We start from the raw sequence: 16,793 nt of genomic DNA, 5'->3' as shown, positions 1-16,793 counted from the left end.
ACCATTGTGCCCCCTTAACTCTCCAGGCTGGGCTGTCTCTCACAATGCTTTGCTAGTGACAAGCAGCAAACCCCTCCAAGCCCTGTTAGTACAACAGCATGTGGACTCCCATACCCAGCTAAATTGCATGAATGCTCCCTGAGCCACTCACAAATCACACAGAGAAGGACACCAGCAAATCTCCCAAGCCCCCAGCCTTGCATTCCAGAACTGTACCATCTTGCCCTGGTCAGAAACCTGACCAGTGTAAGCATAGGCTGGGTGAAGCTAGCCCCCAGCCGGCTCCACCCACCCCCAGGACTCCCCCCCCCCCCCCATGGCTGCCAGTTCCCTGCCCAGCTCCAGAGTGCAAGGTGGGCAGCGCGCAGCCCCTCCCACCAGCCCCCGAGCACAGGGCAGGCAGGCGGTGTGCGCCCCCCTGCAGTCCCTGATATAGGGTGAGTAGCCCTAGTGCCTCCATCTCCCACCAGTGCCGGGCAGCGCAACCCTAGTGCCCAGGGCCCCCCAGCACTGAGTGGCCCCAGCCACCCCAAGTCCCGGCAGTCCTAGCCCCAGCCCCAACATGCTGCTTCCCAGAAGAGGAGCAGGCAGAAGCCTGCCTGGGCTGGGGCCAAGCAGGGAAGGGCAAGCAGGGCTTCAGGGAGGAGCATGGGCAGGGCAACACCAGGCTGTTTGGGTAGGCACAGCCTCCCCCAGCCTGTGCAACGTGCCACCCATGAGTATAAGGTCATTACCCAGTCCACGCACACCCACTAGACTTTGTAAACTGAGCTGAGTTGAGATTTCCCAAGCACTTCAACCAAAGCATGCTGTTTTAGGTAAAATATAAAACAGATTTATTAATTACAGAAAGAGAGATTTTAAGTGATTATAAGTGGTAGGCACAAGAAGCGAGAGATCATTACCAAAGAAAACAAAAGGTAGGCACGCTGTCTAAATCTTAAACCTTATTAGACTATGCAGTATTTGGATCAAGCAGGATGTTGTAGGTAAGTTACAGTACTTAATACACAGGTTTCAGAGTAGCAGCCGTGTTAGTCTGTATCCGCAAAAAGAACAGGAGTACTTGTGGCACCTTAGAGACTATTCTCACACTTATCAAACTGTCTGTACTGAGCTATCTTGATTATCACTTCAAAAGTTTTTTTCTCTTACTTAATTGGCCTCTCAGAGTTGGTAAGACAACTCCCACCTGTTCATGCTCTCTGTATGTGTGTATATATATCTCCTCAATATGTTTCACTCTATATGCATCCGAAGAAGTGGGCTGTAGCCCACGAAAGCTTATGCTCTAATAAATTTGTTAGTCTCTAAGGTGCCACAAGTACTCCTGTTCTTAATACACAGGCTTTCCCTTTAAGCCTGGGACCAGTCTCCTCAGTTCAGGTCTTTGGCTTCCCAGCATTCTTGTTGCTTTCAACATAGGAGGGGGAGAAAAAAGGTGGCCTCATGATGCCACTGTCCCTTATTTTATCTTTTATGTCCATGTCACTGGAAAGAAACTACCCCAGGCATGCCTGGTGGGCCTTGCTGAGTCACAGGTTTGAGCAATAATTCTAAATCCCTTGTTTACAACACCCATGCTGCTTAATGGCTGTGTAATGCCCACCAGGATGTGGATCACCTTGTTTGTTGTCACTGGAGAACTAGCAGTGAACAACTCCCAGACTTACAACATATTTCAATAACAACCATACTGCAAAATCTCCTAACTCCATACACATTAACAACATACATATTTTGATAGAACCATAGGTTTTAGCTGATAATGACCTTTCATATTATATCTTATATGGCATGCTTTGTATGAAATATCACAACTGTATATGAATGATGAATATGGGGGTTACAGGGTGCGTCTCTGGGGTACAGTGAGTCACAAGTACCATATTCTGTCCTTTTGTACACTCAGACAACTCCCATTGAGATTAGTGGGAGTTACACACTCATAGATCATTTAAGGATACAAAATTGGCTGTTAGTGTGTAGATACCTCCAGTTGCTGAGATAACCTCCATTCACTTTAGTGGAGAGTATCCCAGTCCACATAGGCACAATGAGGTATTTACCACTTGCCTCAAATACTTTCAAAAACGTACAGCAAACTGGAAAAAATGCTTTGTACACAGGCTATTTTTACTATATCTTCTCAGGTATTTCCCTTTAACCCTCAGTGTGCCTAAGCCCCCTCGTTCCTCTTGTGTGTGCATGTACATGAAAACCTCACACATTCCCCCAAAGGATGAAAGGCATAATGCCCTGAGAATGGGGTTTTTTCTATATTCATGTTGGCCCCTTCAATCCTCAGCCACTGCTGTATTTCCCGCAGTGAGCCTCTAAATTTTCTCAAGAAAAAACGGTAACCACTGACAGTGGTTGTGTATGAGCAACTGCTGAGCACATAATGGATGCTCCATTTGCTACATAATTGCTACACTAGTGGGATCTAAACCACCACTTGGCTAAGCATTTTGGGACAAACAGAGTTGGTCTCACAAATTTCCAGAGGAAATGAATTTAGGTGTGCCAGTTTCTTGGCTGGGATAAAGCCTGCTATCCCAGTAGGCTCCCCAGCCAGCAACATAGCCTCATTTTCTCCTGAATCCTATCCTGTGAGGCTTCCTCCCACCATCCCAGTATATATTACTTTAAATCTGCTCATACTTTGACATCCAATGGTATTCCCTACCACTCAGTAACTCTTCAGGAGGACCTTCCTCTGCGCTCCTTGATCTCTCCCAAAATCTCCTCTTCTCCACTCAATCTGTCTTCCACAACCCCTCTTTTCTCCTCACTATTCCCCTAGAAAACTTCCTTTCCCCTCACTTTCCCTCAGAACCCCTCCCACCTCACCAAGCCCTTCAGCTGCTTGGACCTATCACAAATAAGGGCCAGGGCCATCATGGACAAGAGTCTCTCTTCTTCCATAATCCGCCTGTGCATGTGGGAGTGGAGGTGATGTGACACATTTTAAATTCTCCCTCCCCATGAAGGGAGGCAGTCAGTGACTCTCATTTTTCTTTCTCTCTTCCTTTCCTCCCACCCCCAACCTTTGTGGGATTTGGGTAGGTAATGAGAACTGCAATGATGCCAATTATCTTCTTTCCCCACCACAACAGTATGGAGGAGGAAGGAATCTTAAAATGACTTAGCAGCTACATACATGCCACCTAGCACTCCCTGTCTGTACTGCATGAGCAGATGTTACACCCACTTCTATTGCACAACTGATCAGCCGCTGGCAAACATCGTAACAGTGGGGGGGGGGTCACCCTGAGTCACAAAGGAAATGTTGCTGTGAAGTTCACAGCAGCACTTCTCGTGCTCAGTACCCCTCTGCTACCCCCAGCACACCAGGCACACATGTTTATAGATGGCCCAATGGATAATCACATGGAACATTTCACCACCCTTTCAGTACAAAGTCCAAACTAAACGACTACAAAAACTGCTAATTGTTACACAACCCATCCCCACACACGTATACCCTGGTAACAGTCAGTGCTAATTTACTGGCTCCCAGTCTGTTACAGCCTTTCAGCATCAGGGTGAAGTGAAGAGCTATCTGACTCTCGCCTGCAGGGTTGTTTTGATCAGCCAGAACTTGATCTACACTGACAAGGCAGTAGTGAGCAAATGTCAGAGCATTTTTTATCAGAACTCCACCACACCTTAGCAGTGCTTCCTACATGTCTAGGGGACAAGGGGGAAAAAACAACACACAATATAAAATGTTTTATTCTGATTTCTCACCCAGCTTCATACCAAACACCTGGATATACTGTTATATTACTCAAAATTATGTGTTCTCTCCCCACCGAAAAAGAAAAAAAAAAGGCTAAAAGCCACTGTGTGTATGAGTCAGACTACACTAATCGCTGCCACTCCTCTTAAGAAAAAAGAAAGAGTCGAGCAATGAATAAAATATAGATGAAGGGAATCCATTTAATTTAATCACCATAAGTATGTTGTAAAATCACTTCATCACTTCATGTTGGATGAAATATTCAATGGTTTTCCCAGCCCTCTCCTGTTCTTTCAGCTAAGGAGACATAGAGTATCTTTGTCAGCAGAGGCAGCTGCTCTGGGGGCTGAGATGAGACCTGCCATCTGTCCAGATTTGATCAGCTCATCTCTGATTCGGGTGAACATGTCCTGATCAAACAGCAGGGGAAATGAAAAATAAATGCTCTGATTTTATACCAAACAACCCAGGAACCACATTTTAGGAGGAAGGCCTTGATGAATCTGAGGTGGGAACAAAACTGAGGGGAAATATTTTACAGTCAGGAAGAGCCCCATAAAATGAAACCATCCACTACAAGTTCAAGCAATTTCAGTGGCAAAATTGATATTATTTGAAAAAACGAGCTGTTTACTTACATGGCTGGTGGAAAAGATTTGATAGCTGAGGAAAACTAACTGACTCATTAGTGTTCCCATCCAGGTTTCCCTCCAAAACTGAGCATTCTGTTGCAAGAGGGAAAGTCTGTCCTGAGCTGCCTTCACAGTGGGTTAATGCACTTGCCTTTTGCTACGCGAGAATAGTTAGGAATCACAGAATGCTACTTTCTTCTAACAGTGAACAAGAAATTTTAAAAGAATAAAATATATTTATAAAACAATATTATCCCTAATGCTGCTTTCACTCATGATCAGCTTCTCTGTTAAGCCTCTGCATAAAAACTCGCTCAGCCCCATTCCTGCTTCAGATTTTAAGAACCAGTTCACATATCCTCACACCATTCATCTCCAATAATAGCCCTGCTTGAGCCGTACACTTTTCATGACTTCCAATTAGAGTATATAAACATATTTGGGGACTTACAAGTACTGTCCAACATTGGCACCAGTGCGCCTCACCACCATGACCAGGGCTCCAATTAGGGTGACCAGACAGCAAGTATGAAAAATCAGGACAGGAAGTGGGGCTAATAGGCATCTATATAAGACAAAGCCCCAAATCAGGACATCTTGTCACCCTAACTCCAGGAGACACTGTGCCTGCTGCCATTGTGCCTTATGGAACTCCCTGGTATACAGAGGGCATGAGTCTGCTGTGGTGCCTTTTAGGAGTGTGAAGTGTCTACCTAGGATGTTATACCAGCATAAGACAAGGTGTAAATTTAAACTGATATAATGATAATGGTATAACCCTCTGTGTGGACACAGAATAGCAATCACGGAATCACTTATTCTGCAATAGCTATACTGGTCAATTTCCCTGTGTAGACAAGACTTAATTCTCCCATATAAGGGTCTTTTTTTTAGTTTAGCTATGTTTCTTTGGAAGGGGTTTAAGCTAAACTGAAAAAGGCCCTCTGATACTGGAGTAAGTGCGTTCACACAGGGAGCTATACAGCATAACTGTATCAGTTTACTAGTATAATTGTTCAAACTTTCCCATGTAGACAAGCCCTCAAGGATCTGTATCCAGCAGCTGGATGCAGCAGAGAATTTGTGCCTAGATTTGAACGAAAAGGGTAAATGGATAGATTCCTTTCTTTTGTTAAACAAAATATCCTGTTCATGAACTATGTTTTGAATTTTAATGAAGAGCTCTAGTAATAATAATCACTGTTTTCTATCTATAGAAAACTGGCCTACATGGAAATGATAACACATATAATTTTCTATTTCTGTTTGTCAGAAGATGGTGATGGACGGCAGAAAAGAGATTACTTGATCATTACCTGTTAGGTTCACTCCCTCTGGGACACCTGGCACTGGCCACTGTCGGTAGACGGGATACTGGACTGGATGGACCTTTGGTCTGACCCAGTACGGCCATTCTTATGTTCTTATGTTCATATTCTAGTTTTCTAAAGATATAGGCCCAAATCCTGAGTTTTGCTGTTTTGTTTAATCATACCTGAATGGTTGCACTTAGAAAGCCCTTGACTATTCAGGTCTGAAACTACCCATTCTTTACTCATGGCCTCCCGTCTTTGAATCCAGAGTTTAAAAGACTTCATCTGCCTGAAACTGATAATTGGTTTTCTGTTTATTATGGGGAAACCGTACACACACACACAGAGAGAGAGAGAGAGAGAGAGAGAGAGAGAGAGACACACAGAGAGAGAACAGCCATTCCCTACCTTCTAGAATTGGAAACCCTCTGTCTCCAAGAAATTGGTTTCCTGGTATCAAAGAATCAGAATTTTCTAAGGTCAATACTCTTAAAATGTTCTTTAATGGCACCTGTAGCTTAGAGGCAATTACCTCCTGCAGAAGAAAAAAGAACTCATACATACAAAAAGTAGTAATCTTCATTAGTCATGAACAGCACTGTCAGAAAATTAAAAACAAAACAGCTCAATACCAGCAGCAGCAGAGTAGTATGAGGCCAATGACCTGTTACAGTCCTTTGAACATTGACCCATTCTGACAAACACATTCTGGTTTGCCAGATAATTTACTAAGGTGAAAGGCAAAAAGTGTCTCTCCCAAACGTTATGGCAAGCGGCGTTACCAGCTCTGTTGAACGAACAGGAAATTAACATGCACACTCGCCAACCTTATGTGAAGAAACCTGCTGCCTGTCAGCTTGCATTCTTGTACATAGGAGGGAGCAGCTGGGGCAGCTGCTCATACACATTGTATGACAGCACCCTCTCTAGAGGCCTGATATTATTACAACCTGCACCTCTCCTCATGTTGAATTAACTTGTTCTGACTGTGTGACAGTTCTGATGACTACACACTCTGATGCAAGTAGCCTGGGTCACATGCTGCTGCATGCATGGACTGTCACTAACTGTGCCACTAAAGCCAGACAAAACCTTGTCAAGGGAGATAAACTCCTCTAGAGAGAAAGGTAAGTGACTCAACTCATAGCACAGCTTGTGAGGATTTTGTTCAGTTCAAGGACAGTATCCACTGACAGGAGAACTGGATGTAGTCAGGAAGACACACACACATACACACGGAGAGAGAGAGAGAGAGAGAGAGAGAGAGAGAGAGAGAGATGGGTGGGAGAGAGATAGAGAGACACAGGTGCAAGAACAAAAGCAGAAAGGTTGTCAGGGGCTCACTGTCAACATTTTCCCAATAAAGAGACCAAGAAAATAAACCTTCCAATACGCCCCTGCAAATATCTGACAAGAAATATGTCCTCACTGTAAAAAGAGAGCTGCATTCTGGTTCTGCATTCTGCACCGAAATTAGGCTGATTCACATAGGTTTCTACAAATAGATGTTCCATTGCCATTCCCACTTGCTGGAGTTCAACCAGCCCCAATCCTACCAGACACTGTCATTCATGGCACTGGCTGGATTCCTGTCAAACCCAAGTAAGACAAATGTTGAATGTAACTGTTTTTGTTCTCCTTCAGACAGTCACATGAGTCTTGATCAAAACCTGTCGCCCTGTTGATAGTGATGGTGCCTGAATGCCATGATGTGCTGCCAATATTTTCACAGACTCTCCCACAAAATTTTCCCCCTTAGCTTGCAATGAACGCCATACTGAGAGCTTGGTTTGGGATTAATCTATTTTCCTATTTCAACAGAAATATCTGTCATAGCTAAGGATGGAGGCAATATAACATGGCAATCAAGGTTATAGTAAGTGCCCTTGCTGGAAAAGTTTATATTTTGTTCCTAGAAAACATACTTGGCCCAGATTCCTCAATATGCTCTGGCTGCTTTGCACTGCTCCAGTGATACTAAACAGCTCTTAACCCAGTTTAAATAGCTTGGCCATGCTCTATTTAACCTTTTTCTTAAGACCTGAAAATACATAAAACCATCACTTATAATGTTTTCAGATGAGACAAAAATTGGGGGAGTCTTAGAGGACAGGTCACTGCTACAGAGTGATCTGAATCACTTGATAATCTGGACGCAAGCAAACAATATGCATTATAATGTGGCTAAATGTAAAGGTACCCCTCTAGGACAAAGAAGGTAGGCCATAATTACAGGATGGGAAACTCTATCCTGGCAAACAGTGACTCTGAAAAAAATTGGGGGGGGGGGCCTGTGGTGTAGAAAATGAGCTCCCAGTGTGACACTATGGCCAAAGGGCTAATGCGATCCCAGGATTCATAAGAACAGGGTAATCTGGAGTAAAGTTGAGAGGTTTTTTACAGCAGTATTTGGCACTGGTGAGACTGCAGCTGAAATACTGTGTCCAGTTGTGGTGTCCACAATTCAAGAAGGATGTTGATAAACTGGGGAGAGTTCAGAGAACAGCCATGAGAATTATTAAAGGATTAGAAAATGCCTTGTAGTGATAAACTCAGGGAGCAAAGGAACAAAAAGAAGGTTAAGGAGTGACTTGATTACAGTCTATAAGTACCTACATAGGGAACAAATATTTAATAATGGGCTCTTCAGTTTAGCAGAGAAAGGTATAACATGATCCAATGGCTGGAATTTGAAGCTACACACATTCAGATTCGAAATAAGGCATAAATTTTTAAGAGTGAGAGTAATTACCCGTTGGAACAATTTACCAAGTTTCATGGTGGATTCTCCATCACTGACAATTTTTACATCCAGATTGGATGTTTTTCTAAAAGATCTGCTCTAGGAATTATTTTGGGGAAGTCGTGTGGTCTGTGTTATGCAGGGGGTCATGATGATCTCTTCTGGCCTTGGAATCTATGAATCTTAACTGCCCAGGTAAACTGAGCTTACTGCTGATCTGTGTTATTGGAGCAGCGCAAAACAACCACACTATACCTGTGAATCTGGCCCACTGAATATATTGATAGTATAGTGGGGGGGGGGTGTTCGACTTGAGTGGATAGGAGGTGACGATCTTTGAGAAAATACTTGCGATGTTGGGCAAAAACGTTTGCTTTTCTGAAATATTTTGATGAACTCTAGGAATAAAAGTCATAGGACTGGAAGGAAACGTCTGGGTCATCGGGTCCAGTCCCTTGCTACCCCATCATATAAACCCATTCATAAATTTATCAAGCTCCATCTTAAAACTACTTATGTTGTTTGCCCCCACAGTGGGAGGCTACTCCAGAACCTCACCTGTCTCTGGTGGTTAGAAATCTTCTTCTAATTTCTAGACTAAATTTATTTATGTCCAATTTATACCTATTTGTTCTTGTGCCAACAGTGTCCTTTTGCGTAAATTTCTCTTCACCCTCTCTGGTGTTTACAACCTGATATACACCCTGGGACACCTGGCCTTGGTAACTGTCGGAAGACAGGATATTGGGCTAAATGGACCTTAGGTCTGACCCAGTATGGCCGTTCTTATGTTCTTATATTTATAGAGAGTAGTCATGTCCCCTCTCAGACTTCCTTTTGCTAGGCTAAACAAACCACACTCTTTAAGGTCAGATCTACACCATAAACTTACATCGGTATAACTACATCACTTAGTGTAGTGAAAAATTTACACCCCTGAGCAACGCAGTTATACCGACCTAAACCCTAGTGTAAACAGCACTATGTTGATGGGACGGTTTCTCACGTTGACATAGCCATGATCCATGTGGAGGTGGATTAACGATGCTGACGGGAGAATCCCTCCCGTCAGTGTAGTAGTGTCTTCATAAAGAGTTACAGCAACACAGCTGCACCACTGCAGCATTTACGTGTAGACCTGCCCTTAGTCTCGTCTTGTAAGATAGGCTCTTCGTTCCCATGACCGTCGACGTAACCCTTGGCAGGGGTGGTTCAAGAGTATCCCAAGAGGAGGTGAAGTCTATTAGACCTTGCTTTCATTACAAAAAAAAGGTGTGTTTTAACACCTGCTAGCTAACACATGTTAAAATCCTACTATAAACAAGGCAAGTTGCAATCTTAACACGTATTGGCTAATCAAAATAAACCTTGGGCTCTCCCTTGTGGTTTTGTGAATGTCTTAACTATAGAAATGACAGGGACTACATAGCTCAGAGAACTGGTTATGGGAGATTAATCCTTTTATATCAAAGTTTCCAGCTCAAATCCCTCCTAGGTCAGAAGTGATCAAAAGTCACTGTAATCCAATGGCTTTTTGTGGTTTTTTTCCCCATGTGAAATCAATTATTGGTCTTAGTCCAAAAACAGCATAGTACAATTGGCACTAATTAGCACACCTTTTGGCAACCCCAAGTAATAAGTCAAGGGCTGAATGAGTTAAAGATAGTCTCGTCAAGTCACTTTTGGTAGACTAGTATGGGAAGGTTGCTTTGCTTCTGTCCATGCTGTACCTTTTCTGTGGACACTAGAAACAGAAGGCTTCAGTTTCCATTAGGTCATGTTTCAAACGCTTTACCTTTTCAATAAGAGAAAAGCAAGTTGTGGCTGAACAAACTAAAAACCTCTTTCTGCCTAGGGTTAAGACTTGGAAGATAACCAATTTGGTATCTGAAACTTTGTATTCCTGTCACATCACTGTGTGAAATATCTTTTTCTTAGCTAGTACCCTTTTTAAACTTTAAAGATAAGCAACCCAAACCTTCATTTTTTCACTACACTGTCATCTAACAAAGCTAAAGCATTTCCAAGATAATAATCTGCTTTTTAGTAGAAATGGCCCTAAACCAACTCTCTACATCCAAACATCCCTAAACTTCAAAGAAGTTTCCCCAATCACTTCCCCATTCTGGATTAGGGACTTGAACATAAGTCTTCTATATTAGTGACTTAACTGCCAGGCTATAGGGTATTGGGGGAAAGGGGGGGCTTTCTCAAGATCTGTTGTTGAAGCTGTTCCAATTTGTATTCACTAATTAAATATTCAATGGGCCAGAGAGGGAGAATGACTCTAGAATCTGGTGGTTAGGGCACTCACCTGTGAGGGGTGGGGGGACACCTGGACTCCAGTCCCTGCTTCAATGAAGATTTAGTTATTTATACAAAGTGGAACAGCTTCAACAGGAGAGAATGAGAGACCCATGTGAGAATAGACAATAGTTTAGTGGTTAGACGTGTACCTAGGATATACAAGAGCTGCATTGGAGTCCTTGCTCCAAAGAGGGGGTTTAAACCTCAGTTTCCCACATCCCAGCTTAGTATCCTATTAGACAAAAAGTACACAATCCCACCCCCACCCCAACTCAGAACCTCCTCTCAGTTCTGTGAATGGCGCCTCAGTCCCATTGTGAATCCAGCTCAAAAAAGCAAAACATTTCATTTAAAAAAATCAACATTTATTTTTCCTTTTTTTAAAAACTTATATATTTTTTGCCAAAATCAATATGCATTTGTGAAATGTTTCCATCAAAATGAATCTGTATTGATGGGAGGGGGGAAATGTGTCAGACAAAAAAAGTTGCCCAGCATTATTTGTGGCCGACCCTGTTTGTGGACCTATTAGAGATGTGTATGTTCCCAAGGGAATATATACAAATTTTAATTTCCAGCAAACTATATGACTTAGTGATGTGATCATAATGATCTTTTTTCTATCAGGTCTGTTACATAAGGAAAGCAGAACCTGCCAGGAGCACACTCCATTTTGGTCAGCTATCAGCATCCTTTTATACTAAAATTTCCCCTATCAGTTTGGAAAAACAGGGCTATACCTGCCCTCAAATACAAGTAAAGCCAATGGGATATGTGCATATCTAACTTGGAGCAAAATTTGGCCTACAGTATGGTTGATGTATGGTTGAAACAGTTATCACTACTTTTGGTGTTAATAATTTATTGCTTTAAAGACAATTACAAGTAAACTCGTTACCTCTGATCTTTTCTAGCACTAAGTTAATACAATATGAGTGGTCTTTGGGGGGGCTTTTAAATGCAGTCTCTCTAGGAGGGAGACTAGCTCACAGATCCATCCATCTTTTACATTTTTGCTGACTGGGATTTGAGAAATTGCTCCCTGCTGCCCTTCGGATTCAGAAATGACTTCTGATTTTAACTTCTGAGTGAAACAGCATCCCTGCCAGTGAGCAATGATCAATCCTATTATAATCATGATAATTCAGCTTCCAGCAATCAATACAAGATTTAATTATTGTACAGCCATCATGTATAATGCTGATATTATGATAGAGCTCCATAATATGTTCTCTGAACCGTGATTATCCCCCTACATTGATTTCCAGACAAAATTATACTGCTTGCTTTTTTGCATTTGCAACTTTGGGCACTATTGTTGAATGAAGCAATTGAAAATTGTAGTGGTTATAGTGCATTATCTGAGATTTCAAGTATTATATGTTAGCCTTATAACAGAGAGAGTTCTGATCATGAAGGTGCAATGTATTTGACTCAAGAAAAGCATTACAAATCCATTTCAAGAAGGAGGTAGTAACCTAAATAAAGAGAAACAAAGAAAGGAAGAGTCATAGGGGTTATTTTCAATGGGCATTCCTACAACTAATAGTAATAATCCAGGAACAAATCAAATATCATTTTTATTGTCAGTATATATATATATATCTTTTTCACCTTACCAGTGCTTAATTTGTGCCAGGGCTTGTCAGGACTGAGCCCCGGCACCTCTAGGCTTGGCAGTTCATAGCCCAAGCACCTCTGAGCTTGCTGCATCAGTTATGAATGTAAAAAAATTGCTTCAGCCCCGGCACCTAATTGCTTGAACCCGGCACCTCTTTCATTACAAATTAAGCACGGCACCATACAAATACTCTTTTTTATACACTAGGACCATAAACACATACATATCAGTAAGAATCATCAAAGCATCTTTTAGGTTGCCTTGTTTGTTTGTTCTTGCTTAATACTTTCAGTTTATACTTCTTTTCTAATTAGTTGTATTAGTGGTGCATTCTGGTGCTCAGGAAAGATGTCAGCACTGGAAAGTTATATGCTCTGTATGCGGTAAATACTAAACAAATACAGCATGGGCAGTGCAAATTTTACTATACATCTCTGCCATTTTTCTTCCATCCTGTTCTGGAAGGGATCACCTCTGGGACTGAGAAAGTGGATCACTCTCCATGTTTCTATTCCTTAGCCTTTCAGCTGACCCTGCTACATGGTTGCCAAATAATGTCACTTGTGATCACAGCCTTGTGATCTGGATACTTGTCCATTAGGACCTAGACGGAGATCATCAATTCATTTCAGATAGGACAGTTAATGACTATTGAATACTATACACCAGAGCTGCTTCTGAACTGGCAACCCAGAGCTGAAACAATCTATAGCCTATTGTCACTTCCTTAAAATCCCACCTCCCTCTTAGCTCTTCACTTTTACTCTGCATGCCAAATAAGATATCTAGGACCGGAGTTTTTTTAAAAAGTCAGATATACAGATGCATGTGCATTTGTGAGCCTTATCTGTGCACACAATAACTGTAATTACACACAGAAGCAAGGTAAATGTACATGGAAATAGGCATAATTTTCCATTGACACCAGTGACTACCTGGATTTGCACATCCAACCACAATAATTTCATATACAAATTTGCCACATAATTGCTTGCCAAATTTCTGTAAAATCTGACCTTTGCTGAACTGATCCTGGATTGCTGTTAATACCATGTTATGGGTCTCTACTGTAAAATGATAGAATACAGATACGCTAAATAACAGGAGCCTAGATCTTACCATCCGCTCACATGGACGGAAGTCTACATGAGTAGATGCTCTCCAGAAGGAGGAGGAGCTGGGGTTTGTTAGTTGTCCTCCACTTAGTTCAGGGATCTTTATATGGAAATTTCAAATGGAGTTAATGCTGCTTGAAGAATAAGCTCCTAAAGAATCCGCTGCACAGCTGCTGCTGAACAGCAGCCTAAAGCTACACCCAATAGAAGTACAGTTCCTGAAGCGGGAAACTGGGGCTAGTTGAACAGTCATCCCTGCAAGGTGAAGAGTTGTTCCTGCCTCCATTGATGAAACATTTCTACCTAGTGAGGCCCTGGGTTCCTTTGTCCCTGCAACTCTTCAGCTGCCCCTGAACAGGGCATGTATTTGCTATAGGGGCGGGAGGCAGCTTCCACCCCCCCACCCCCGACTTTGGTTTGTCTCCTTCAGTTTTTTCATGATTCTAGATTATATTGGGTCTATATATGGGTCTATTATGTCTTCCACTTTTTGCCCTCTGCTCTCCCTACTTTTCAGGATATAATATAATCACAGCTAATGTTCTATATGCTGACACAACTTCCCCACACACACACACTCCAGAATTTTTCTGAAATGATGCCCTGTCCCCAAACCTTCCAACATGAAGGAATGATTCTCTGGCACACTCTAAGAGGATCCTCACTGAGATTTCTGGCTCCTTTGCTTCCACTAGCTGTTTTATTTCATTAGAGGGCGATGTAGCCCAGGGTTAATTTTTCTTTTTATCTCACTGTTCATCCAACAAGGCCCTCTGTTAACCTGCAAACTACTGGCAGGGGGCCCACAGCTGAGGTACTTTCATGGTCATTCATTTTAAATATATTTACTGTACATAATGTGCATACTGTAATTTACAGCATCTGTGCTACAATCCACATTAACCTAATCAATGCTGCCTGTAATTCACATTCAAGTGCATTTTGTAATTATGTTTTGCAGCAACTGGTTTTATGATCATACACTATAAAACAATTAGCAACCCTATAAAAATAATACTTTTGACATTTTTACTCACAGCTAAAGACTCCTACAACATCTACGTTTTACTGGATTACATTACATACTTAAATATTTCAGGGTTCCCAGCAGTACATCTGAATCCAAAAAAACTGCTGTAATTTAATTATTCTTATTAATGAATTCTGTAGACTTTTATCAACCCAAAGCTTTATAATAAACTTTTGAATGTGAAAGCCTCCTTTGTACAGATTAATCTGGTTCAGAATCTGGACTCAATAAGTCTCAGTAAATCAGTCTGAGAAAAATTATGCAAATTTAAGATCAATAAAGGAGGGTCTTTTTTTTTTATAAGTATCTGCTAGATTATTAAATGTTACTGTAAAGAATTCCTGGCAGGAATTATGTAAATCAACTTTACAAAAAAGGCAAATTGCTCTATAAAAAGACTATAATGCTAGACTGAACTGAATTTCTGTTTTCCTGTTGGATTCCCAGAGATTTGACTGCTCTACAAGTAATGGTGCAATCTCAGTGTAGTGAAATAAATGCATGAACAACTCCAGTTTGTCATTTTAGTTTGTGTTTGTGAAATCAGACTTTTGCTATCTCTCACCAAAATGAGGAAGGAAAAAAATCTAACAACAAAACACATATGCACATACTCCCCCAAAACAAGGATCTATGTCACTATTTCCTGTACGCTGATATTACAGGGTATTCAATCCACTGCCACTTTGAGATATGGGGTAGGAAAAGGTTTGCTAACAAACGCCAGTATATCTTGTACACATAGTAGATAGAATAGGCATCAAGAGTTCTGCTCTTTTTCATAGTAATGGATCACATATTTTCAGAACCTTACATTGTTTTTGCTTTTTAGTAGCTGTATATCATCGAAGGAAGCAGACAAAGTCCACATCCTCCTGGGTTTTCACCCACACTCATAGGCAATGCATAAAGTAGCCACGTTTGTTTCCAGTCTGTTCTTTACTTTGAAGATGAAGAGAACAAAATGCAAAATGAATATGTCAGTATTTTTCTTTCTTTTAAGGTGAGAGGTGAGTGTATATGGAAATTTAAGTAATTTAAGTTGCATGTATTTCATATTGTTGGTTGGCAAGGAGAATGTCTCGTGCTTACATCAGCAACTAGCTGATTCCCAACATTATTTCTATGACATTCTCTCTCTTTTTTTTTAAATAGCTTATCTGATAATGTTATAACCATTTCCTGTTGCATACGAGCTGAGAAAGCTTTCTCAAACCCCAAGTGTCAATCAATAATAGTAAGTCTTAGTGATTCATAAAAATAAGATTGTCATCATTATTGTTCAATTATTGCTGCATCTGTGGAAAGCTTCTTCAAGAACTGGAGGTTTCTTCACTAATATTTACAATCTACATTGAATGGTGCTAATGAATGAGTGGGTGTGCATTAGACTGAAATGCAGTTGTATTTGATTTATACTGAGTCCAGGTCTGATTGCTAATGTTAAGTCCATTAAAGTATCTCTTAGATCTGACTTAATATCATCCCCTCTATACAATAGAGATTAAACATAACCGTTTACTTAGCTTTTAATTATTGGTTGAATATTTGTCTTTATTACATCATCCTGTGAATAATTTGACCTATGATAGTTTTTTTAAAAATCTTCATTAAAATTACACTTTTAAAAAGCCAGTAACTTCCATTTTCTCAGTATATGCACAGACAAAATATCAGTTCATTCTAAAAATAAAAAAAAATCCATACTGTTCAACTCTAGTTTGCAAAACTAAGACACTCACAGACAAAATACATATTTCAACGTGGAAAAAAAAAACAGTTTGCATGCACAAAAACAAGACACTATATTTGTCTAAACTGTCACTTTTTGAATGTGTCCAAGGGGAAAATTCTTTTCTAGAGCTCAAAAATGCTTTTCTTGAAGAAGCCCATAAGGTAAAAGCATAAATAGGAACAACAGAAGTTGAGAAGACTTAGGGGGAAATCATCAAGACCCATCTAAGGTCAAGCATTTCACAGCAATTCTGCAAAGGCCATTGAGCATTAAATACACAGGCTGACTACACCATGCTCCTTTAATCTACAAGAGTTTTCCATTCACAATACATGCAACCCCAGCCAAGGGCTGCCATGTCAATTTGTGGTATATTTCTGATGTTTCCTCCTACACAACACCAATTTTACTTGAAGACTTCAGCTCTGAATTGGCCTTTGTTCTGGTCTATATTTGGACTGTACTTTATTTCTGATGGTGATATTTCAATCAATCTCTTGTCTCTGACTATTAATATAGAATCCATATTACCATAGGAATCCAGAACATGCC

Source organism: Emys orbicularis, chromosome 6, assembly GCF_028017835.1.
Source record: "Emys orbicularis isolate rEmyOrb1 chromosome 6, rEmyOrb1.hap1, whole genome shotgun sequence".
Lineage (NCBI taxonomy): Eukaryota > Metazoa > Chordata > Testudines > Emydidae > Emys > Emys orbicularis.
This window is presented reverse-complemented; position numbering follows the sequence as displayed.